This window comes from Eptatretus burgeri, chromosome 3, assembly GCF_056783735.1.
Source record: "Eptatretus burgeri isolate ZD-2024b chromosome 3, Ebu_testis_v1, whole genome shotgun sequence".
NCBI classification, from domain to species: domain Eukaryota; kingdom Metazoa; phylum Chordata; class Myxini; order Myxiniformes; family Myxinidae; genus Eptatretus; species Eptatretus burgeri.
In genome coordinates, this window is record NC_140963.1 from 61,910,682 (window position 1) to 61,937,754 (window position 27,073).

At 45.9% G+C, this 27,073-nt stretch overlaps 1 pseudogene; it reads left to right on the forward strand.

The window, feature by feature from the left end:
* Nucleotides 1–8,551: 8,551 nt before the first annotated feature.
* On the forward strand, nucleotides 8,552–10,276 carry LOC147030038 (uncharacterized; annotated as a pseudogene).
* Nucleotides 10,277–27,073: the final 16,797 nt, after the last annotated feature.

Consider the following 27,073-nt stretch of genomic DNA (forward strand, 5'->3'; position numbering starts at 1 on the left):
CTAAATTCCAATGTGTTTGGTGGAGCTGACTCTACTGCTCCCTCAAGCGGTCGTGCTCGCCACCGATACCCGGCCCCACAACATTATAACCTTGAAAAAAAGAGATATCGTGCAACAAGCAGTGAATGATTGTATAGTAAGAATTTGTATTGCAAATGTACCAAATTCACGACATTTGGTCCATATAGATGGAGAATTTCCCCCCTTCTAGCATATGCTGAAAGTGTTTGACACCCAGGTAGGCTGCTAGCAGTTCTCTCCCAAACATGCTATATCTGGTCTCTGCAGATTGGAAACGCTTTGAGGAAAAGGAGAGTGGTTGCCAGACGTCATCTTTATTTTACTGCCAAACTCGTCCCATGCCCACGTCTGAGGCATCATGGTGTTTCAGCCTTAGGATGAACAAGAATTGTAGCCTCAGCCAACCTCACCTTCAGCTCTTTAAAGGCAGACAATTCTTTTTCATCGATGGTGATAGGCTGATTTTTCTTATTCTTGTTCTGCAGTATGTTCGTCAACGTCTGCACAGATAGGGATGAAACACCTGTAAAAATTCACAAGGCCAAGAAACTCCCTCAACTTGCACAGTGATGCAGGTGCAGGAAAGGCCTGTATTGTCTTGACTTTCTCCTTCAGTGGACAGATGTTGTGTGTCTACGACATGGCCGAGGAAGATGAGTGATGACACCCCAAACTGGCCCTTGCTGGGATTGATGACCATGCCATACTTTGCAAGGCACTCGAAATGTAATCAGAGGTGTACCTCGTATTCTTCCTCTGTAGGGTTTGTTACTGGCAGATCGTCAAGGTAAGCACAGATGAAAGGGAGACCAGGAAGACATCATCGATCAAACTCTGAAACATCTGCGCATCATTACATAAGCTAAATGGCATGAAAACAAACTCGTAGAGCCCTAAAGGTGTTGTGATGGCTGTTTTGTATATGTCAGTCGGCTCAACTGATATCTGGTAAGATGATCTGACAAGGTCCATCTTTGAGAAAACACATGCTCCTTTGAGGGAGGATGAAAAATCCTGTAAATGGGGAATTGGAAAGTAATAAGGAATGGTGCATTTGTTAAATGCACAACAGTCACCACATGACCGCTACTCATCTAGTGACTTCTTCGGTACCATATGCAAGGGCAAAGATCAGTTGCTGTCAGATTGTCATATGATACTGAGTTCAAGCATTGCGAGAATTCTGACATGGTGATTTTCAGACGATCTGTGGCAAGGCACCATGGTTGTGCTGCAACTGGAGGCCCACAAGTTACTATGTGGTGAGTGGTCGAGTGCTTGATCTCACAATCCCTGTATATTGGACGAGCAATCTCTGGGGCTGATAGAGGATGTATGATTTATGATTCCCCGCACAGCAAGGCTGATCGTGGTGTCAATGAGCTTGCGATGTTTGACATCCACTCGCAGGCCAAACTGGCGAAGAAATTAGCCCCGATGTTGGGTCTAGGGAACTCAGCAACCATGAACACCCATCAAAATACTCGTTGCAGTCCAAGATCCAGCGTTAAAGATCTCTCCACATATGTGGTGATGGGCGAGTGATTCACTGCTTGCAGCTGTATTGGTGTTAGCTCGCCTTTGCTTTTGTGAAAAGATAGTAAAATACTCACTTCAGCACCAGTATCCACTAAAAACCTCATACCTATTGCTTTGTCGGTTATGTGGAATAGGGAATTGGATGTGTCAATGCCAGGCTGAATTGTCGCTGCTAATCACTGGCATTGGAATATCCCTGCTCTGAAGGGCAAGCCTGGGATAAGCATGAGCCGATGCATTTGTGAGCCTTTTCTCCAAGCTTCCAATGGTACCAACACATCTGTTTGGCATGTTGGTGGGCGCTTGAGCTTGGATTGTATCCTCCTGATTGACTTCTAAATGGACCATGCCCACAACTTGTACTCCTCTCTTTCCACCTGTAGTTGTGTCATGAGAGCTCGTATCTGTCTGGTCAAGTTCTCAACCTGGGTGGACAAGGTGCAGACTTGGTCTGATTGAGGTATAAGTTGCTGTTGAGTTTTTGAAACAGCCCTGATGTGCATGGTGGAGGACAAAGGAGAAGAGACTTCCACGATCTTGTCAGCAAGGTCTGGCAGTTGTTCGATGTTGACAGCCTCTTTAGTTGAGGTGAAGATCAGTTGGATATTGGTGAGATGTCTCTGGATAAACAGCTGTTTTTGGATAGTTTTCTCTCATGTATTGTCCCCAAGCAACTGTCATTCCTTCACAAAAGCTGAGAGGGTTTTCTGTCACCAAGCTTTTCAGAAATGAGTAGTTAGCGTAGTCTCTTTGGCTCTGAAGTTGAGGTACACCTGATGAGCTCAGCCTTGATGAGCTCAGTTCTGAGGCTGGAGGAGCAATTAAGAGGTCCTTCACTTCTTGTACTATTTCTGGCTGGAGAGATCCAACAACATCAGTGAAGTGTCTTTCCTTGGTGGTAACATGCTGGTGATGAATTGCCTCCAAAATCGAAATAATGGTGTCTTACCAAAACCGAAACTGTGACGTTTGAGAACTGGAGACAAAAAAACCCAGTATACCCTCTCAGGGGATCAAAACTTCAGTCCATTCCTTGTGGGTGTACTCCTCCAGTCCTTGGGACAAGAAAGCAAAATCATCCCCCCTTTATGGTTTCCGTGATGTTGCAGAAAGCTCTGAAGGCCTCAGCCACCACACAGCGCAAGACAAAGCAAACATGTTGGAGTTGATCCTCGGCCAAATCACAAATTATTGCTCCATAATATCTCACAATGCAATAGTCAAAAATTATACTTTTACAGACAGCACATGGCTGGTTATATGACATCATTATGGCTTCCAGGTAACAGGCGCCCATTTCTTGGACTTTGCGGATTTCCACCTCAACCACAACGAGCGTCCAAAAGATCTTCACCAACATTTGGTGGCTTTCACTGAGAACAACTTATTGCGTCATGATGGTGGCATTTACCATCACGGACGGAGAGGACATAACAGATGAGGAGTTGTCTCCGTCTCGAGAAAATTTTTTCTGACTTGGTTAAAACGAATTCAATCGCAGTTACCTCAGCTAGTTAGGCAGAGATATGGAACAGAACTCCATTCACGTACTCTTGTATCAAGCGAACGTGAGATATCCAAAGCATTAGTCTAACTTCGAGATGAGATCCATGCCACATAGTTATGGTCCCAAACGTAGAGCTTCCAAACATCAGGTCATCTCTGTTTCTCGGAAATAGTCTAGATGTCAAACCAGCCATTTCAGGGCAAAGCATGTTTTAGCGTCATTTTGAAGTTTTTTGGTTGATTCATCATCTCTGAGCTATCCTGAATCAGAATCAGCCAGGTGCCAGACTCGCACCCTTGAGGAACTTTTTTTAGAGGTGAAAAACAAAATGGCCACCACCGACTTTCGATAAATTCTGTTTTGGGCTATATCTTCACTTCTAATGCACTTACACACAATTTTGGTGTCTACTACTATGCTTCATGCGACAGACAAGGTAAACATTGATGATTCTCAGAAAAATGGACGACAACAGCTGGCGGAATTTTAATCTGGATGGCCAACAAGCTTCAACAAGACACTAACCAAGAAAGTGACCCTGATGACTTAGACCAAAAAGAGCATCAAGCTGGATGGAAGGCCAGTATATGATACCGAATTGATCTACACCTGAGTCATATGTCTCCAACAATACAGGGATATTGATATCAAGGATGTCCTCTCTTACGAACTGTCCCCTGTCCCAGCCTCCTTGTTTGATGAGAGCGGTGCGATGCGGGCTCAGTCGAAAGCAATCCTGAAGACCAAAATCCAAGTTGAGCAATCAAGTCGAATCCAAGGTGTTCCAGATGCTGTCATCATCAATGGATGCGCCATGTTATGGACTGTACATTGGCCCACAAATGGTACAGTTGAGAATTATGTGATCAACTTCATGGGAACCATCAAATACCACCTGGAATGTTGTGATGTTTCCCTGATTTTCGACAGGTACATCAAAATCAGCATGAAACAAATGACGAGATCCAGTCGCGCAGGCCATGATTCAAGTCGAAAACATCAACTCAACTTACACACAACACTTCCAGCGCAAAAAGTGGTCCTAAATGTAGCCTCCAACAAAGTACAACTGATCGATTTGATCTGTCAGTATCTGATGACCCACATTGTGGACCACCAGACCAAACTGGTGATCACCGGAAAATATCCTACACCAGCACAAGTATGGAACAATACCACTCTCCAGAGACAGGATCTGAAAACACACCATGAAGAAGCAGATGTCATCATCATCCATCACTTAGTTAGAATTGTGTCAGGTGTCAGTGGTGACTCGCACATCAAAGTGGGCTGCGACGATACAGATGTCTTTGTCCTGTTGATTCATTTCTACCTCGAGGAAAAGATGACTGTGGATGTCAGCATGGAGAGTCCGTGTGCTGGGAGGGCGAACGTAGACATTCGCCAAACAGCACTGAAACACAAAAGCATCGCCAAATATCTGCCTTCTGTACATGCTCTGACCGATGCGATACTGTGTCGTATTTGTTTGGCACTGCAAAGGCCACAGCGCTGAAGGTACTAATGGGCGGACATCATCCCACCTTACTTGGTCAGCTGGAAGCAGACGAGGAAAAGATGATATCTGAGGCAACTACCTTCATCGCTGCCTGTTATGGTTCCAAAGTCGAAGGTGATATGTCCACACACCGGTATCAGTTGTGGAAGTCTAAGATGGCCAACTCCAAGATTACCTCTGCTCCGAAATTGAAGTCGTTGCCCACATCGCATGATGCCTTTGTTCAACATGTACATCGCGCTCATCATCAAGTCATTATATGGAAATCGGCCACTCAGTCAGACCCTCCGAACTTGGATCCCATCAAGTATGGATGGCAAGAAGGTGAGGACGATGCGACGTTGTGTCCAACCACACCTCCACCTGATGTGTCTGCTGCACCAGTCACCATTCTGCAGCTGATCAAGTGTGGATGCTCCACCAGCCAGCCATGTTCCACCGGGAGGTGTGGTTGTGCGGCAGCACAGATGTCATGTTCGATGTTTTGCAGTTGTAATGCTGGATCAGACTGTTGTAACGAACAGACAAGGGCAGTAGCTGCTAATCATGACGACGATGACAAAGATTGAACATAATGTACAACATTGCATCCTTAACAAAGTTAATATTTGTTTGCCTAAAAATAAAAGGTAATTTCAAAATCATATACATGTACATACTTACTTAAAGACATAACCCAAAGTCATAGTCAACTATCCACATGTATCTGGATATATTTGTGTAAAAATCATATTCCAATATAATCATCAATTCATTGATCATTGCAAGTAAGTTACTTCAGCTGTCATTGACTATTATTGTACGTAGTATTAATATTTGAGGGTTCATCAAATTCAATTTCTTACTCGAAGTGATCAGTGTAACTGCAAAATAGTGGCCATCTTTCATATTAAAATGGTGGCCATCTTGAAAATATGAGACAGGTCTTACATATACACCTTCAGTTTTATCATTATCGGATTCCTTGACCATGAAAACATAGTAGTAGACACCAAAATTGTGTTTGTAAGTGCATTAGAAGTGAAGATATAGTCCAAAACAGAATTTATCAAAAGTCGGTGGTGGCCATTTTGTTTTTCACATCTAAAAAAAATTCCTTAAGGGTGCGAGTCTGGCACCTGGCTGATTCTGATTCAGGATAGCTCAGAAATGATGAATCAACCAAAAAACTTCATACCTTCTTCAAAAAAAATAAAAAAAAATAAAAATAAAAAATAAAAAATAAAAAATAAAAAATAAAAAAAGACACCACAACATGCTTTTTCACATTTCCGTAGGACTAAAAGAGCAGCCACAAAGATCATCAAAATCTTGCCCACTGTGCCACCAAGCAGGACACGCAGATCGGCACTTTTAAACAAGTGCACAAACTTGCCCGAACAAGACCGAAAATATATGGCCAACGTACAAGAAGTCGCCAACATATTTGAAGAATCAGAGGATGCCTCGTGGGAGGCCTGCTTCATACCAAACGCAGAACCCCCCAACTACCCTGCTGTCGATGATACCGCATTAACCCCCAGGGTTCAGGTGCACCACTCACATGACCTGGATACCTTTTATGGCCATCACGTGATGCGCATTACAATTGATAGCGAGGCCAACGCCAACATGATGTGTTTGTTTACTTTGAAACATCTAGGCATCAGTATAAGAAAGAGCTCCAAGTGTGTCCACCAAGCAGATGACACCTCCACGCTCAAGGTCGTTGGCATGACCCATATAGCCTTGACCCGTGACAAACAAGAATTTACCTTTGAAGGCCTGGTTGTTGAGAATTGGGACATTTATGTTCTGGCTGGGACACTTCATGGAGCTCAACGATGTTGGTATTCTTCCTGCTACGCGCTATATCTTCCTCGGTAATGGATCTACTTATGAATATGGCTCTGTGAAGTGTCATCCAAATAGCCATACCATTAATCATGCCCTTCTAGTGTGAGCCCCTCCCAGGACAACGATGGTATGGCCTTGCAAATACATTGACCTGGATCTTCCAGATGCACTATCTTCATCTGATGACACGTATTAGACAGTTATGCAGGTCGTATGATGCCAGGAAGTTGCCTCCTCACCCTGCCCCCACCCCCTTCCCGGGCTTGTTTCCCAGCATGTCAAACAAGATTCGTATTCTGAATAAGATCAACAACCCTCAGAACATTAAGCATCACAAACACCTCTGTCAGGTTCGTCCAGTTTTGGAATATCACTGCCAAGGTAAGTGAATCTCTCCGTGACCTCAACATCCTCGACACAAACAGGTACAGACAGGATAGCAGCATCCAAGATGTCATTGAAAGCCAGGATCTTAGTTTTGACCCAGGAAAACCGTAATCCCAGCGGCTCGACTCCTCATTCAGCACCTCGAGGGCCCCCAAAAGGATATCTAGAGTCTCCACAAAGATGGCTGCATCATCTGCGAAATCAAGATCAGAGATCTTGACATTCCCAAACGATGCACAGCAGCTTGATCTCTCCGACATCCTCCCCAAAATCCAATCCATACAAGCACTGAAAAGTGTGGGGGCCAGTACACACCCCTGACGAACTCCAGTAACAACTGGAAATAAGTCAGAGATGGTACCACCACATCTCGCAGCACTCTCAGTACCAGAGTAAAGTTCAGACATCAGATTGATCAGTTTTGGTGGCACCCCACGAAGACCAAGAATTCTCCAGAGGGCATCCCGATTCACTGAATCAAATGCTTTACAGAGATCAACATAGCTGCAAGTAGCCCCTGCCGAAACTCTCGTCTGCATTTGTTGAGGACCCGAAGAGCAAGGTCAATTGTTACCCTCTTTGGTGAAAAGCCTGACTGCTTTGGACGCTGGTGCTCAAGCAGATGGTGGTGAACCCTATTAGTGTAGTAGATAGTAGAAAATCGTGCAAATTATGATACAAGCATCAAATTTGGCGTTTCTGTTCTGCAGGGCTTTCTGATCAAATCTGCCCGATTGGCCATTTGAAAATCCAAGATGGCGGCCATTTTTCAAGATGGCTGCCAAGTTGGCCTCCCGAAGTTGACTTTTTGCTTAGAAGTATTTGTAGTTGTTCAATTTGCATGATCTAAGTGTGGAGTCCTATGTTTTCAAGCCTGCTGAAGTGGATTTTCCTGTTTTTAAAGCCCCCTGGCACACACTTTTCTGATTTTGCACATTTGTTTATGATTTTCATACGTTTGCATGACTTAACATGTACAGTATGTAGTAGTAGCTACTTATGCATGGGGTGTAGTGTTAGAGGTAGTACCTCTGTTTCAGCAGTTAGCCACATCCCTTGGATGGACTACTGGCACTGGTCCTCATCACTGGCCCAACTCTCATCTATGGCTCCAAGAATTTGCTAGTGCACGGCATCGGCCACACCCTGGTAAACCACATTGGCTCGCGGGCGAAACTAGATGAGGGTAGCACACAGAAGGTCTCTGCGTGTGATGGAGTACATCTGGCTCCAAATTTTCGAAGTGCACGAAGTTGATGAAACAGATGTGCTGATTGAATCCAGGCCACTTACCAGTCCTTTAATCAACATTTCCAGTTCATCGCCAAGTAAGAATTTCTTGAAGGATTGATTGTTGGGCACTACCAAGGCACATTGGTGACATCACTGCTGTAAAACTCAGCATGGGGTTCAGTGTCAGCTAAGTCGAAATTGTATGTTGGCATCACACTGCAACAACTTACTAGTGTTCCAAATGTTGCCTAATCAACCCCGGATCAGTAAGGTCAGCCGCACCTGAATCGACAGGACATGCCAGCGCGGGAGAGCCGAGCCAAGGATAATGGGGTTTTAGTTATCTGGATGGTGTACAGATCGCACGGGACTTATGACACTGGATGAACGATCGGACTAGGTGTAGGGCAGATGCATAAACCTAGTTGTATCCCAGACAGGAAAGTGTCCATTATACATGTACAGGGTGGTAAAAGGATAGACCCTCGACCCTGAACATCATACTGGCCATGGACGAGAGTTCTACTGGTAAATCATGGAACACTGTCTGGACCAAGTGTTGCCTATGTCAGGAGGTTAAGAAAGAAGATCTAAAGTCCCCCCAGGCCAATCTTGCCAAAAGAGGAGATGATGGGTATATGAACTTGGCAAGGAATATTCCTCTGTTTCACTCACTCAATGCACCACCAATCAAGCTTGACCCTGCAAGACTTGACGAAGGTGGTGGGATAGAGGAAACCTTGAGACAAAACAAGGCACGATATCATTAGAGTTGCAGGCTTCTATTTAACAACACAAAGTTACACAGAGCTGAAAAAAGATCAATCCCTGCAGGTGCTCGTGATGAGGGCTGCAGAAGTAAGATCCCACGAAAGGTCCAAGAAGCTAAAACACAAGAATGTTTTCTTTGTGAAACCCAAGGGGGTGAGCTTAGAGAAGCAATGACAATGAAATTGAATAAGAGAATAAACAAACGTGCAAAAACACTCAGTGATAGAAAACTCCTTGCCAAACTGGGTGTAGGAGATGTCGTAGCACAAGAACTGAAATATCACCCTGCCTGCTTGGTGGCACTGTATAACCGAGAACGAGTCTACCCGAAGACGCAGGAGCAAGAGAAAGCACAGGAGCACTGGAAGGAAGCATATCCAATTGCTTTCTCCGAACTGGTCACCTACATTAGTGAGATGAAAACTGCCAGTGATAGTACAGATCCACCCATTTTCAGGCTTGCTGATATGACCATGCTTTACAAGCAGAGGCTGGAGCAGCTTGGTGTTGAATCGCCTGATGTTCATCCTACTCGACTTAAGGACCAGCTGCTTTTTCACATCCCCAAGCTGCAAGCTCATCACCAATGACGAGATGTTCTGCTGGCTTTTGAGAATGATGTAGGCTCAATCCTCACACAAGCATCCAAGTACGGTGAAGCGATCCATCTTGCGAAAGCTGCTGGGATAAGAAGACGAGACATGCTCCATCAAAACTCGCATTTCAGCAGCACGTTTCACGACACAGACCGAGAACATGCTGCACCACCATCACTTCTGCAATTTGTATGCATGGTCGAACATGGCGCAGACATCAAGTCCCAACTCCAGCATGGAGCATCGAAATCTGACCTTTCTATATCACAGCTCCTGCAGTACAACTGCTTTGCCAAGTACAAGGAAGGAACGGATGTCCACAGGCATTCCAAGGACCGTGAGACACCTTGTGCAGTCTATGTTGGCCTGTATGTGTTTGCCAAGATGAGGAAGAGACAACTCATTGACATGCTCCATGAGAATGGGCTCAGCATATCATACGACAGAGTCCTAGAAGTCTCAGCCCAGTTAGGAGAAGCAGTTGTTGCACGGTATGTGGAAGATGGAGTCATCTGTCCCCCAGTCTTGAGAAAGCAGTTGTTCACAACTGCAGCAGTGGACAGCATAGATCATAATCCGACTGCGACCACAGCTCAAACATCCTTCCATGGCACAAGTGTGTCCATTTTTCCAACATCCAAGCACTGAAAATGCTGGCAATGAACGTGAGCTGCTCAAACTGGAGTCAGAAATGAAGGTGAAGAAAGTTCCAGAGCTTCCAGAAGCATTCACCAATGTTCGACCAGCATACATTACGAAAAATCCCAATCCCCCTCCAGTAGCAAGCCAGTCCTTACCAGCACCCGAGTCAATCTGGTCACACTTGAAAGAAGAATATTCTTGGTTGGAGGAAGTGTTCCTCACTGAGGATGTGGCTGATGCAGTCTGCATCACATAGTCAGTCCACCATGCAACACAGAAAAGGAGCCATCCATTTGAAGTGAGCATTTCAGCACTGATGCCTCTGTTGCGAGACCAGGCTCACTCTGTTGCAACAATCAAGCATGTCATGGAGAAGGTCTGTGATACAGTGGCTTTCCTGAACCCAGGGCAGACACCTGTAATTGCTGCTGACCAACCGTTGTATGCTCTGGCAAAACAAATGCAATGGCAGTGGCCCGAATATGGAGAGGACAAGTTCGTTATCATGTTTGGTGGACTTCATATAGAAATGGCTGCACTGAGATCGATGGGAACACAACTACAGGACAGTGGCTGGACCAGTTCCATTGTGGAAGCAGAGGTGGCCTCATCTGGTACAGCAGAGTCTTTCCTGTCTGCATCCAGTGTCACCAGGACAAGACAAGCACACCAGATCACTGCATGCAGCTTGTACAAACTGATGAAGGAAGCATACCATGACTACCGCTCTGAAGAGTCTAACAGATCAGATCTAACCTTTGAAGATTGGTGTGAACAACGGAGGCAAGAGAGTCCACAGATCCAGTTCTGGAGTCTAGTGCTGGACATGAAGCTCACCATATTCACCCTGATCCACTCATTCAGAGAAGGAGACTTCAACCTGTACAGTGAAGCATTTTCAGACCCAGCGCCTTACGTCTTTGCGAATAACAATGTCAACTATGCGCGATGGATCCCAGTTCACCTCCGAGATATGATCTCGCTTGAGCAACAACATCCAGATGTGGCCAGGGAGTTTCACAAAGGGAACTTCGTTATCCACAAGTTGAGAAGAGAATTCTCTGCCCTGGCAATCGACCAAGCCCACGAGCAAAATAATGCAGTCATCAAAGGTGACGGAGGAGCAATTGGGTTGACAGAAGACCCAGCAGCACTTCGTTGGTGGATGGTCGCTGGACCCGAAGTGAGTCGTCTAGTAGCTGGATACGAGGCCATCCATTCATCCATTAGGACCATACTCTGTCCAGAGCGTTGGTGCCGCCGAAGCAGTCTCCTTGGCTATTGGGAACAATCCTGGACGGGTCGCCACTCCGACACAGTATACCAGCATGCTGGCACTCATTTTGCCGACCTCAGAAGGATGACAGGCAGAGTCAACCCCACCCGGTGTTAATTCAACAGCTGAGCGGGATTTGAACTCAGGACCCTAGGATCCCAAGCCCACTACCTTAACCATTAAGCCAACACCAGGCATGATATACGAGGCCATGTCTGGTATGAAAGATGCAACCAACAACAGCAGACACCATGAGCAGACACTGAGTGCCCAGAAATCTTTCTTTGAAAAGGTGAAAGCACTCTCTGCAGTAATGCAGGAGATGGGCAACCCATTCCAAGAAGAATCAGCCGACCTACTGGTACTAGACATGAAGATCATTGCAGACCCAACTCTAGCCGAAATGGTAGCAACACATCACCAGCGGGGCAAAGAGCAGTTCCATTCATTCATGGAGGGGCTCCAGAGTGAAGGTGAATGTCCTTTCCATCATCCAATCAAAAGAAACATTGTTTCTTTCTTCAAACAAGAGCAAGCTGGGGGAAGTTTTAAGGAGAAAGTCCTGAAAGACGGACTGTCAGCTGTTCTCATTACTGTTCGTCTCATGCCAGAACAGGCAGTGTGACTTGCAAGAATTCTTCAAGCATGAGAATCAGTCACACCCTGCATCTCTCAGTGACAGCGGCAAGCTTCATACATGTCAGAAGTCACAGCTGGCTGAAATTCTTGAAGCGCAAGTGAACATCCCAGACAGAGAACCAAGGGGAGATGCAGTCATCATTGATGGCTCAGCACTTATCAATGCCCTACCTCCACGCACTTCAAAGATATTTGATGACTATGCGAAAGAAGACATCATCCCAAAGGTGGAATCCTATGGTGCCAGGTACGAGAGGGTGGACGTAGTGTTTGATGTGTAAAAGAAGTCAAGTCTGAAGTCTGAGGCAAGGTCAAAAAGGGGGCAAGGAATCAGAAGAAGAGTGACAGGAACCAGTAAGACCCCAAGTAACTGGAGAAGCTTTCTTCCAGGTGACAGCAAAAACATTGAGCTGTTTCACTTCCTTGCGGAAAAGATGTGTGCAGCACAGATGACAAGCACAGTCATTGACACAAAAGGAGAAGATGCCATTAGCAACACAAGGAAGTCACTGGATGCTGTGTCTCCATGTTGTCATGAAGAAGCTGACACTCGAATATTTGTACACGCCAGGGATGCAACGACGGATGGTAACATGTCCATTATCATGAAGGCTAATGACACGGACGTACTAGTCATAGCAATATCTGTACTGCCATCCTTACAGGAACTAGGTCTTGAGAACATTGGGATTGCCTTTGGCCAAGGAGCCAAGGCGCGATGGATTCCAGTCCATGAGGTAGTTTCTGCAATAGCGCCTGAGAAAGCTAGAGGGATCCTATACTTCCATGCGTTCACTGGATGTGACGTCGTGTCTGCCTTCCGCGGTAAAGGGAAGAAAACTGCATGGCAGACTTGGAACGTATTTGATGATGTTTCTGAAACATTCACCAATCTCAGCCAGCATCCAACATTGATTCGTGATCTTGACCTGCAGAGGCTGGAGAGATTCGTTGTCCTCATGTATGACAGATCAAGCGCAGCCACTGGTGTGGACGGAGCAAGACTGGATCTCTTTGCTTGCAAGCAGAGGCCATACAACTCAATTCCACCAACACAGGCAGCCCTCAGAGAACATGCAAAGGGTGCGGCCTATCAGGCTGGGATCATCTGGGGCCAGGCAACCATCTGCAGTCCAGACACGAGCAGTCCCGCTGAATGGGGATGGACACAGAAAGGAGAGACGTGGCAGATATGTTGGACAACACTACCCCCTATTGTAGCCAGCTGTCAGGAACTGACCAAGTGTTCCGGTAAGAAAGTTTGCAACCGGAGATGCAAGTGCTTTCAGTCAGGGCTCCCCTGCACAGCACTCTGCAGCTGCATATGTGGACAGTAGCAGCTGGAGGAACATTCGCATGGTATGCATAACTTTGAATATTTACGAGGCAGGGCCCGGTTGAAGAAAGGCCTTAGCTTCATATGACAATCATTAAAGTGGTGCAAAATCAGAAAAAGTGTGTGTCAGGGGGATTTAAAAACAGGAAAATCCACTCCAGCAGGCTTGAAAACATCGGGTTCCACACCTTGATCATGCAAATAAGACAACTACAAATACTTCTAAGCAAAAAGTCAACTTCGGGAGGCTAACTTGGTGGCCATCTTGAAAAATGGCCGCCATCTTGGATTTTCAAATGGCCAATCAGGCAGATTTGATTAGAATCCCCTGGAGAACAAATGTGCCAAATTTGATGCTTGTATCATCATTTGCACGATTCCTCTCAAAAATTGCTGTTATCTGCCCCACTATATCGAGAATTATCCGAGCAAAGACCTTTCCCGGCACTGAGAGCAGCGTCACCCCCTTGGTAGTTGTTGCAGTCCTGGTGACCACCCTTCCCTTTCCAACGAGGGACAACAAGGCTCCTCTTCCAGTCAGTTGGGATGATACCTGTGTTTCAGGCAGAGCACAGAACTGCATGCAACGACATGAGTACAGCATTTCCACCAGCTTTGAGAAGTTCAACATGGATGCCACAGATCCCAGGAGCTTCACCCCATTTCATTTCACCGCAGCCTGTGTTTCCACAAACAAAGATGGATCACAGTTGATTGGAGGGTCAGCAATAGGGATTGTAACACGCCTGACATCCAAATCGACAGCCGGTGGATCATCAGGGTACAGCAGATCCCAGAAGCTTTACCCAACTTTACCCCCCAGCTCAAAGTAACTGGCCCAGCAGGCCTTCACTTTGGACTCCTATGTCAAGACCAACCATCCTCTGCTCGAACTGCAGTACACTGAGGGATGGGCTTGGAAGAACACAATGCGCAAATTCCCCTGTAAACAAGACGAGAATCACTTGACCACAGGTGATGCTGTACCCCCTCACAGATTCCTCGCACATAGGCCTCCTTGTCCACCCTTAGTGCACGTACAGTTTTACGCCTCAGCTCCCTGAACAGCTCAGCTCTGCCATTCAACCTGGCCCTGCAACTCTGGTCAATGGTATCCAGTGACCCTTGAGAGACAAAATTCTTCTTCGCCCTGCAATGAGTTCCAAGACATCTACTGGCAATATCAAGGATGATGGTCTTGAAGGCACTCCACAACTCTTCAGGATCCCCTAAAGCACTCAGACCCCACAAATCTCCACTCTGCCTGTTCGCAAACTCCTCAGCTGCCCTCTCATCCTTGAGCTTGCCAACATCCAGCCTAGGCTGGGATGGTACAATTCTCCTGGATTTAAGCTGCAACTTCAGAGTTGCTACAACAGGCTGGTGGTTAGTATTGAGAAACTGAGCACTCTGGTAGACCCTACAGTTCTGGATCATCCTCCAGCAACCATCAACGAGCAAAAAGTGAATCTCCTTTGCCACACCGCCTGCGTTGGAATACCAAGTCCAACGATGAGCCTGTGGGTGCTGAAACCATGAACCAGCCACCCGAAGTCCATGACTTCTTGCAAAGTCAAGGAACTGAGTGTTATTCTGGTTCACAGTTCCAGACCCATGGGGACCAACACATGTCTCATATCTATCCCTATCAGTTCCAGTCGATGCATTGAAATCCCCCAAGACTAGAAGAGTATCTCGCCTGGGGCACTGATCAACCACAGACTCAAGCATGGCAAAGAATGCCTCCTTCATTGGGAGATCACTTGCCTCAGTCGGAGCATATACAGAGACAAGGGAAATGACACGCAAGGAGTGACGAATCCTTTGTCTCATCATACGCTCGTTGAACGGTGTTACCTCAATTATCATTGGAGTCAGCTTATTGGACACAGCTACAGCAACTCCTTGGGCATGGTAACCATCAGAGCGAGCAGACCAATAGTAGGTGTAACCACCCACCATGATCTCGCCGCAATCCGGTCTCCGAACCTTAGAGAGTGCTGCAATACGGATGTCCAAACGCTTGAGCTCAGATGATAACGGAGACAGGTGATCATCCTCTCTTAGGGATAGGACATTACAGGCACCTTCGCGAAGGGACCGCCTCAGGTTAACCCAAGGAGACCGCCGTCTGATGGACGACACCTTAGCACCACTCCGACACACTCTCCCGCAATCTGACCCAGGGATGTTACCCCGTGGTTTCCCTCCTATCATCAAAGATTGGGGGTCCCGAAGGCTTTGCCCCAATCCCATCATCCGGTGAGCTGCCCTGCAAAAGGCAGCTGCACAGGAGTACTCCCACAGAGTGGGTTTTCAGATTTTTTTTCATGCTTTTGGAATGTTTTGCAGAATGGAGGGTTTTACGGTGGCCGGAGTGCAAATCCTGCCAACAACCTCCTAATAAAAAGTAACCCAACTGCAGGAGGACATCTGCAGACACAGTTGGGCACTCGATATGGATGGCCGTTGCCTCACAAGGAGCTCCTCGGCCCTTTGGGATAGGGGAGCATGACAGCATGAAAGTGGAGTGGAAAGTGTTAAATAATTCGCTGTTTCGATGTGCTTATGCCTGTTTAAAGATTTGAAGTGGGGAGGGGATTGATGCCTCTGGATTGCAAGAGGAGGAGGAGGTCTTGGGGTTTGGGAAGGTAGGGCAAAGATGGGACAGAGTTGGGAGGGGGAGGTTTAGTCTTGGGGTGTGGGGGGGGTGAGTACTTTCGTTTGGGGGGGGAGTTGTCAGAATTGCATGTGGAGGTTTATTCACAGTTGAAATGTAATTGGCCACATGTGTGTGTGTATGTACGTGTGTATGTACGTGTGTGCATGTGTGTCATTGTATGGGGTGGGTGACACAATCACCCTTCTGTAATGTTCTCGTCCATATAAATCCTTAAAGTAGAGGCAGCACTGTCCAAGACAAAGGTTGATATCCACCTTTACAAATTCACCAAACCATTGCCTCATTACACCTTTGGGCACAATCTTCTTATTACTTACGCAAGTATGGTGATCTTTCCCCAAGATATGTTGTTCCATTCCCTCCCCTTCAACACATTAAACACAATTCTGCCAACTTCTTTCCCTCTCCACCACACCATTCCCATTTCCCTTACCCTCACTAATTTCTCCATCTTTCTTGACATCCTCCATTCTATTCCTTTTCTCAATTTAATTTTCTGAATTTCGCTAACGATGCTGAAAAAATGAGATGGCAATTTCAGTAGGAATTTCGAATAGGCTGGCGATGCTGAAGAGGTCAGTTAGTAGTAGCTGGTCAAGTAGCACGACGAGCTCCTGCACAGTCAGCTGAAAGTAGGCAGGTGGGAAATTGGAATTGGCCAGGTTTTGACGGCAGACTCTGACTTGCATTGACAATTATGCCACAAGAAATGTCCTCGAATCCTGTTGGGCAGTTGGTTAGTGAAGGAATGTTTATTTGGTGTGCACAATAACCTGAATCTTCAGTGACATCATGCAATTTAAAGACAAATAGGTTAAAAACTGTAATACAGCTTTAAATTCCTCGTTAAAACTGTAATACTGTCTACAATGAACTTTTTAATCCTTGAGGATACACGTCATCTGTTGTCATTGCAGTATGATAATTTTCGCGATAAACTACATTATTATTACTTTCTCAAGAACTTAAGAGATTTACAGGATGGACATTTAACAACAACAAGGAGCCGATACTCTCGGTTCTCTGCCTTTTGGATGGAATGAGGAATCGATTGGTGTGATGCGAAAGTTAAATCTTGAACGGTTTTTGAAATTTCACGTACACAAGCCAAGTTCCGAGATGATTGCCATGGCAACATAATTCAGCCAATCACAGGCGTGATCTCATCAAGTTGAGATAATTTCATGAGGAATAGATATCTGTAAAAAGCGAAATGTTAAACGTTTTTTGAAATATCGTGTCCACAAAAGTACATGGACAGATGATTGGTCGGTCAGTTGGTCGGTCAGCCGGTCTGTTGGAGCTCATTTTAATGTCCCCTGTCTCAAACCTTATGGGAGGGTGCGGGACAACAAGCAAAAACGTCTGTGAGTTTAGGAAGTGAGGCAGCCAAATTGCACATATTTTCAATAGTTTTTGTGGGCGAAGCGTCATTGTATGTGCCATCCCTCAACTGGACGTTAAGCTGGGTGTCCCGTCTGCTGGTATTCATTGGTAGATGTTAAAGATCGCATGGTGTCCTTCACAAAGAGTAGGCAAGCTATCGCAGGCACCCAGAACAAATTACAAATTCCTGCCCTAACCTCCTGAAGGGGGGGGGGGAGGGGTGCGTTGCATCAGCGGCACAGCCACACCCCCAAGCAATGATGTTACCCCACAGTCTTGTACTGCATATGGAAGAAGAATAAATACTTTTTGTTCACAACTCCACTGACAAACAAGACATTATCTGCCTAACAGAAACTTTCCTCTCCCAAGACGTGTCTGACTCCCAAGTATCACTCCCTGGTTACTCCCTCTTACGGTATGTCAGACCTGAGCCTCGTCCTGGTGGAGGTGTTGCTCTCTTCATCAAAGACTCTATTCCTCACTCTCCCTGCACTGCTCTCACTCCCCCACACCCCCAGGAATACCTCTGGCTTCGGCTTCCCTCCACTCCCACCTCATGTTTATATGTGTACTGTACCGTCCACCGAACAGTGATGACTCCATCTACACCTCACTCTCCGAAAACATGGACCATCTTCTATCTTCTCATCCAAACTCTCTCTTCCTCTTATGTGGCGACTTCAATTGTCATCACGCCAGTTGGCTAGGTGTGGGTACCTCTCTCACCTGCCATGGGACATCAGCAAAAGCTTTCTGTGACTCATTGGGACTGACTCAATCGGTCAACTTCCCGACCCGGATCTCAACCAATGGTACTCCATCTCTTCTGGATCTGATTTTGACAAATTTCCCTGACAATATCTGCTGCTCTTCCTTCGCTCCAATTGGTTCTTCTGACCACGTCCTTGTTAAAGTGGACATCTCTCTGGCTGTTATCAGAGAACCACCTCACCGCCGTCGAGTCTGGCATTTCACTCAAGCCGACTGGCAGGGTCTCCGAGCAGCCATCAAACTTACAGACTGGTCTCCTATCACTACTTTCTCAAACATCAACTCATCCTGGGAATTCTTTCAAAGAAACTTGCTCTCCCTCATGCACAGATTTATCCCCTCTCGTGTTCAGTTGTCTTACCCTTCCTCCCGCCCTTGGTTTACTGAAGCTTGTGGTGAGGCAGTTGTCCTGAAACAACTTGCCTTTGCCTCATGGAAAGCAAACCCAACTGAGGGCAATCTCAGTTCTTTCCACAAAGCTCGGAACAAGTGTGTATCTACCCTCAGGAGAGCCAGAAAACAACATCTTTCTCATCTCAAGTCTGAACTCTCAAACCTCTCTCCCTCCTCAAAATCCTGGTGGCGTTTAATCAAATCTGTTTCTGGTGTATGTTCCCCCTCCATCCCCTCCCTTACCTCAAATGGCCGCACTGCTGATTCCACACGTGATAAAGCTGAATGTCTAAACTCGGTGTTTGCAGCTAAATCTTGTGTCCCAAACCCATCACTATCTCTACCCACTTTACCCAGTCGCACCCAACTGTCCATGGACTCTGTATCCTTTTCTCCTGACAAGGTGGAGAGCTTGCTTTCAAACCTCGAGTCAGATTCTGCAACCGGTCCAGACGGCATCAGCCCACGTGTCCTCAAAGCCTGCTCTTCTGCTCTTGCTCACCCTCTCTCTGTTCTATTCACCCTCTCATTTTCCCAAGGTCATCTGCCATCTGCTTGGAAATCTGCTAACATCACTGCCCTGCATAAAAAAGGTGCAAAAACAGATCCCTGTAACTACAGACCAATCAGCCTTCTCCCAATCATCAGCAAGGTTATGGAATCCATCATTGCTTCAGACATGAAATCCTTCCTCTTCTCCAATGGCTTGATTTCCAATCATCAATTTGGTTTCAGACCAGGTCACTCTACCCTGGATATGCTGCTACTGCTCTCCCATCAATGGATGGAGGTCCTCAATGCCAGACAGGAAATCCAAGCCGTATCCCTGGACATATCACGTGCTTTTGACACAGTCTGGCACCCTGCCCTACTCACCAAACTCTCTTCCCATGGTATTCAAGGCCATCTCCACTCATGGCTCGCAGACTTCCTCTCCTGTCGCAGTCAACGTGTGGCCCTAAACGGAGTTCTTTCATCCCCTCTTCCTGTGCAGGCTGGAGTTCCTCACGGTAGTGTTCTGGGCCCTGTTCTTTTTCTGGTTTTCATCAATGATCTCTCGGACTCTCTGGAAAATCCTCTATTTCTCTTTGCCGACGACTCCACCCTCTGCCGTACCATCTGTCATCCCTCAGACCGGCAAGCAGCAGCTTCTTCGCTCACTGCAGATCTGGATAAAATCACAAACTGGTCCAACACGTGGAACATGTCTTTCAATCCACACAAATCTCACACTCTCACTATGTCTCTTCGAAAGGACCGTTTACAAAACCCCCCCATCCACTTTCTCAACAATCCTCTGGAAGAAGTCTTTTCTTTCAAGCTTCTGGGTCTCACTATCTGCCATGACCTTTCCTGGGAAAGTCACATTTCCAACCTTGCCTCAAAAGCCAGTCGCCGACTGGGAATCCTCCGTCGTGCAAAGTCCTTCCTCGGCCCTCTTGAGCTCCTGACTACTTACAAAGCTTTTGTCCGTAGCCTGATGGAGTACTGCTCTCCCCTCTGGGCTGGTGCTCCTGCCTCCCACCTTTCTCGACTTCACGCTGTCGAAACCAGGGCTTTTAAGATCATTGGCATCTCCCGCAATGAAGCTGAGTCTTTGGGCCTCTCACTCAATCACCGCAGGTTGGTCGGTGGTCTTTCTGTCTTCTACCGACTCCTCTCCAGCCTTGCCCCCCTGCTCTCTCTGCGATTTGTCCCAACCACATTTCCACAGGGCGCTCAAGGTCCGCCAACAACCCCCTTCTGGTAAAACTACCAAAATCACGAATCACTGCTCATCTTCACTCTTTCATTCCTCTTTTTTCCCGCCTTTGGAATAAACTTCCTCACTCTATTCTTTCCCATTCTTCCCTCCAGGCTTTCAAAACAGCTGTTCACCACCACCTCTTATCTTCCCCCATCCAAATCCTCGATCTTTTCTACCCCCGATAATCCACCCAAGCCCACTTCCTTCAATTCTCCTGCTTTCCTTCCTGAAAGTCCCTGTAATGTCCATCTTCTCCTCGCCATGTTCCCCGTCCCATCCCCATCCCTCTCCCTTCCACAGTTCACCTGTGTCTGTTCCCCAATGTTTTGTCCCTTCCACTCCCACCCCTCTTGTCTCATGCCTCCTTGCTGTGAGTTGTGTGTTAGCTCTCATACGAGCCTCGACCAAGGTATACAAAAAAAAAATAAAAAAAAACTATCGTTGAAGATCATCTGGCTGGTTGTCAGCATGCACCAAATATGGTAAAATAGCATCATTGATATCTCACTCCTTTAAAACCAGTCTAATGTCTGCAAGATGGAAACAAACTGACAATGGCTGTATCCTACAATTCCTTGCGGTAAACATGTTGTGACATCAATAGGAGGTCTGGGGACCAATGAAAGGAAGATCACTTATCATTGTGAAGACAGGGACCAATGAGTCCTTAGCACATTCTGCATTGTTCCGTGAAGAACGGTTAAGAGTCACTCCTTGGAATCAAACTATCAATTGAAAAGTTGAACAACACCTATATTACAAAGTTAGGAATTACGAAGTCATGTCTTAGGGAGAGATATTTCGATGTGCATGTGTGGGAAGAGGAATTATGCTATACATGTTTGCTTGGATTTTAATTCCTATCCACGTATTTTTGCCAATTTAACTGTAATGGCCGCTGCACATTTGCCGATGTTCGCCGACACAATGCAACAAGATTGTCGGCGATTAATCATGTACAATCTTGTTTTTGTTAGAGACTGCCGCACAATTGCCGCACACTAAGCGACTGTTGACGACACTAATTTCGTTGAACAAAAAGTCTTTTGGTGTGACTTGGCAAGGGTCGAAATTGAAACGCTAACCTCCCAGACTCAGAAAGGACACTCTAACCACTATGCTCTGATCATCTAACCACCAAGTCTGCACCACAATTAGTCCTTAAGACCAGGTTTATGACACAGCTAAACCCAGACTGCAGAAAGCAAAGTCTTTTGAATACAATTTTGTTGAATACTGACTAAGGGGTGAGGTCCAATGGTACCAATCTTCTACCCTGCCTTGACCACGACACTTCTCCACTTCCCTCTGTCCTCAGCTCAGCCAACTCTCTCCACTCTCCAACCACCCCCCCCCCCTTTACTGATAGCCCTCCTCACAAATCTTCCCATCTCAACTGTGGTCTACCTCTTTTCCTCCTACCTTGCTCCCTCAAACTATCTGCTCTCTTTGCCATTCTCTCTTCCCCCCCATCCGCACCATGTGATCAGCCCACTTCAGCCATTTTTTTGTTTACTTATTTCCCCATCAAGCTCATCTGCACACCAACCTCCTCTTTCAGTTCATCCATCCCCCGACGAGCTACACTTACCCTCTTCACTCCCACAATCCTTCTGACCGACTTGTTCTCAATGACCTGAAGCCTATGTTATTATCTCTCTGTCAGTGCCGCCATCTCCAGACTATAAAGGTAGGCTGGCATAACACAAGACACCAGAACTTTACCTTTCAATATGCTTGATATTTTTCTGTCTGCCATCAATACTCCCACCCTCCTCCACACATTCACACCCACGTAAATCCCCCTCCACACCTCTGCATCTGACACCATCCCCGGTCACTGTTCCCCTCAGATACTCAAACCTATTTCCTTGCCTGATCTTCTTCCCTGCCTGATCTCCTTTCCTCTTACCTGATATTAATATATTTTCTCTGCTGCCTGATCCACATCACCTCAATCTTCTCCTCACTCATCTTCAGTCCATGCTTCCCAAATGCCTCCTTCCATTCCCCCGACATATCCTGCATCTCCCGCTTGCACTCCACTACAACAGCAAGATCATCCACATACAAAATCCTCCCAGAATACCTTTCATATTTTTTACCCTCCTGCTTACTAGCTCCATCACCATGATAAACATGAGTGGGCTGAGAGAGCTTTCTTGCCTCAACCCGATGTTCACGCTGAACTCCTCCGACATCTGAGGACCAACCAAAACTCTTCCCTTTGTTCCCTTGTACATCCCTTCCACCAACCTAATTTCTACTTCTGGTACTCCCATCCATCTCAGTGTCACCATCACCATATCTCTCTAGACAGTGTCATAGGCCTTCATTAGATCCACAAATCCCATTGCCATTTCACATTGCACCTCACCTGAAAAAACGTCTGATGAACATATTGTTGTGGGGCCGGGTATCGGTGGCGAGCATGACCGCTCGAGGGAGCAGAAGAGTCGGCTCCACCGAACACACCGGAATTTAGGTCGTGACCCTCGGATAAGTCCGCATGGCACGGGTCCCCTGCAGGACCATGATGCAGGTCCCCTGCATGAATCGCCAATAATTTGACCGCGTGGGGTAGGGTTAATTGCCAAACTTCAATATACCTAATTACCCACGCGGCAAAGCAACCGGGGAATTCACACCCTCGACAGACCTCGAGCGGGACGAGCCGTTACCGTGCCCGAACTGTGTGTAACCCGAGCGGATGGTTACCGAGGCCTGTCGGTCCAAATGAACAATTTACTGCCTCGCTATTTCTCAACACGCACCGTGCTAAGCCAATAAAAGAAATGACAGGGAACGAGCTGAAAAGCGCTAGTTCAGTGGAGGAGTTGTGAATTGGAAAGCGCTGTTTGCTCCAACTGAACAGCAAGGGGAGCCTGGTAAAGCGCTAGTTCAGTGGAGGAGTTGTCAATGGGAACGCGTAGTAAAGCGCTAGTTCAGTGAAGGAGTTGTGAATGGGAATGGCAGGGTGGTTGGTTTGTCGGATCTAAGGATTTAAAGACCTGACTATAAAACAACCTCGCAGCGCACGTACACTTAATTACCCATTAAACAAGGGACGGGACGCTAACTAGAAACACATACTTACCGATATAACTGACCTATAAGGACTCTGGCTGTTGTGTGCGATGGGTTCCAGATTCGTAACAATATAAATACTGCTTCTTTATCTAATCTTACGTAAGGAACTAGAGAGTTCATACAGCACGATACCCCACACAGTGTTACACTAGGAAACTAGACGAAAGAGGACTCCTTTTGGCCCATCATGGCTGTGCCACATCAATACCAGACCAATTTTATCTGTCAAAACGATGCAATTTAATTGGGGAATGTAGATGAGACAATGTGTCATGTCCAGGGATATCCCAAGGGTGTCAAAATAAAAAAAATGAGGAAATATATGTATTTTAATTATTTAAATAAAAAATTTGAAAAGCAATTTTTTTTTTGTCCGTTGGGGGGAGGGGAGTGGGGCGAAATCGTTTCCTGGGTGAGAAACACACAACATCAAGCACACACCACCCCTTGACGAGACCCCCACCAACATGAAACTCCACACAGATGTGTGAACTTCCACAATCAGCCATCCATACTTGAGCTACCTCAAAGTCCTGCCAATATCGCTAGTGAATGCATGCAGTGGTGAGGGGGTAGCATGTGCAGGCAGGGAAGAGGGGGGAAGTCCCAGGAATTTGCATGATGCAGTTTAAACCCGACGGGTTTTTTAAAAATTCCTTTCTTGTTAGAAAAACACCAGTGATTCTAGCTAGCATCATGTTGCCAAAGTAAAGCATTTCACTCAGAATGCAATCAATCCCTTTCATTTACACACAAGAACTAGCGAGAAAGAAAAATCTGCTTTTAAATTGATATTGTCCCCTCCTTTGCATGAAAAAGGAAAATAAAAAGAAAACCCTCCATTTCACCATTCAGTGCTACGTCAGCGACAACATAGTGATCATGGAGCGACGCAGAGAAGTTGCTTACTAAAATGGCAGATGTTCCACCCCAGTGCGTACTTCACTCTTTTGTATGGGTTTATCTTTCTTTTGTATGGGTTTATCTTTCTTTTGTATGGGTTTATGACCAGTGGTTTATCTTTCCCTGCTCTCGTATCTTTTCCGATACTGTCCCTCTCACATGCCACACCCTCTCATGTTATATATCGATATATATAATGGCTCTTCGAAGTATTATAAAGGCGATTTGTGTTATAGTGTTCAAGTATTTCATTCAATTTAAATAAAGATTTAAAGAGGTTTAATGGCATATAAATTAATTAATTCCGGGTTTTACCATTGTTTTCTTCAGCGGCTATGACAATACCCTATCAAACACTTTGCATTAGTTCTTCATGTCTGTTGTATGTGCCCATTATGAAGTCCTTAAAAACAGTAAGTTTCCCCTTTGGAATGATTTTCAATCTTCTTGAAATTGCCAGGCAGGCAGACAGAGTTAAATTTTTTTTATCTTATTCCTCTGCGCATGTCCGATCGGGACGAATTCAGAGCCAATATACGGTAAAGCAGCAGACTTGTCTTTCTATTCATGTTCTGATTCATGTTCAAAAGATAAATTTGATTTAAATAAGCTGTTCCTCAATCATAAACTGACAATCACAAACTGATAAGAAGAATGGAGGGATGGACATGAACCAATTGCCGAACCCCACTTTTGGCTTCGTGTGCATGGGGTATTGAAGGACATGAAAAGGAGCATCATGAAAGTTTTAAAGGCCAGCCCCTGCAATAAGTTTAGTCTCTTGAACATTTAAGCCTAACTATCAGCTTGGGCTACTCTGGGGCTGACCATTTGGGCAAAGCTGGTCTCCAAAGCCAGCCACACATTGGGCATCGTCGGTCGTTCCAAGTCATTCGTTGAAAAATCATTTTTCAATCAACTTACAGCCCATGAGGCCTTTGCCCATAACATTTATTGTTTACATGATGCGAGGCTGATGTAGGAAAACCAACACGAATCATGAACGCACATGCAGACAAGTACATGAGACACCAACGGACGACTTGATATCAGACAAACACAATTGCATAAAAGTTTTTCAAGCCACTGAGATATAGGAAAATGACATAACATCCTGAGGCACTGGGTACTGGTGATGCCATCTTATTGATGTTGATTTTCTCTCCGCATTCAGCGGAGCAATTTAAGAAAAATTTTCTCCTCCCGATGGATGCCAACCGATGGGGTTTATCCATGCTCTATCGTTTAAATGCTTCTTCATCTTTTTTGCATGCAGCACATGGCTGCGGTTGCATCATTTGCTGGGGGTGTTGCTGTGGTGCTGATGCAATTTCCCCTGAAGGTTAGAGCAGGAATTTGAAATTTGGCCAGGGTGCCTGCAATCGTTTGCCTACTGTTCCTAAAGGATACCGTGAGATGTTTCATGTCCACCAACTAATACTGGCAGACAGGCACACAGTCTAATGTCATTCCGATGGACGGCACACACATTGATGTATCACCCTGCCTAAGAAACACCAGGATGATACTTTACAGCTGGGACGAGATTGAAACCCAGGCTGAATCAGCACGTACCATTCTTAAAGTCTTTTGGTATAACTCAGCCAGGGTTGGAATTGAAATGCTGGTCTCCCAGACTCAGATCAGACACTAACCTTTATGCCACTGAGTCTGGTGATGGACCGAACTTAGTGAAGTACTGCTCTCCCTGATGGGTTGGTGCCCCAGCCTCACATCTGTCTCTCCTGGATTCTGTGGATTTGAATGCTCTTCACATTATTGTCAAGAGCATTAAAATCGTCTGTTCCTGTTGATTCTTTCATTTGCTTGTTGTGCCTGTCTGTTGCCTCACTGTCTATACGTTGCCTTTTTGTCATCTGTCTTCTCGATCTTTCATGCACCATGATTTTATATTAAAAGGAGGGAACAAACAGACATAAGGAGAATCTAGTATGCTTTTGTTTTTTTTAAGTCAAACAGTACACACATCACATGTAAGAGGGGGACATTAGAAGATGTCAGTGTGGTTCAATTGAACGACAAGGACATGATTGTAGAGACAATGGACAAATCAACCTTTATGCATCTGGGATTGCAACATTATATAGACTGAGCATTATTAAGCGATGTACTCACACTGAAGTCCAATACACAACAAACTCAGAGCTTTCAAATGGAATTGATATGCCATGCCGTGAAAGGGTATCATAACTCTGCTTTCAACATGCTGCAAAATGTCATATCCACATGCACTCTTACAGAATGGCAGTACAAAGACGAGGCTGGAGCAGTGAAGGAACTTTCAGCTGATTGGTCCTGCAACTTCTGAGTAACTCTAAGCTCTATATATCTGATCCGATGTACCAAAATCTGTGTTACAGAGCAATGGTTGTGCCGAAGCTGTTTCTCGGGCAAGGGTTATGCTGAACGGTTTACCATCCCTCTTGCCGTGGTAGTTAGTGCAGAAATTTGTAATTTGTTCAAAATGCCGGTGATGGCTTGCTTACTCTTTGCGAAGGAGATCGTGGAATCTTTAATGTCCACCAACTAATGTCGGCAGACAGCATGCCGGTTTAACGTCCATTCGAGGGACAGCACACACATTCGTGAATCTCCCTGCCTGTGAAACACCGGGATGGCAGTTTATAGCTTGCCGAGATTCAAACACAGGCGAGAGAGCTTAGAGGCGAGTGTGCGTACCTCCAGGCCAAGGCTCTATATTTACTTGGTCATATCCTTCCAGGATTTAAACGACTGTTCTGCCTTTCCAGCTCAAAAGAATGTGTTGTGATAAA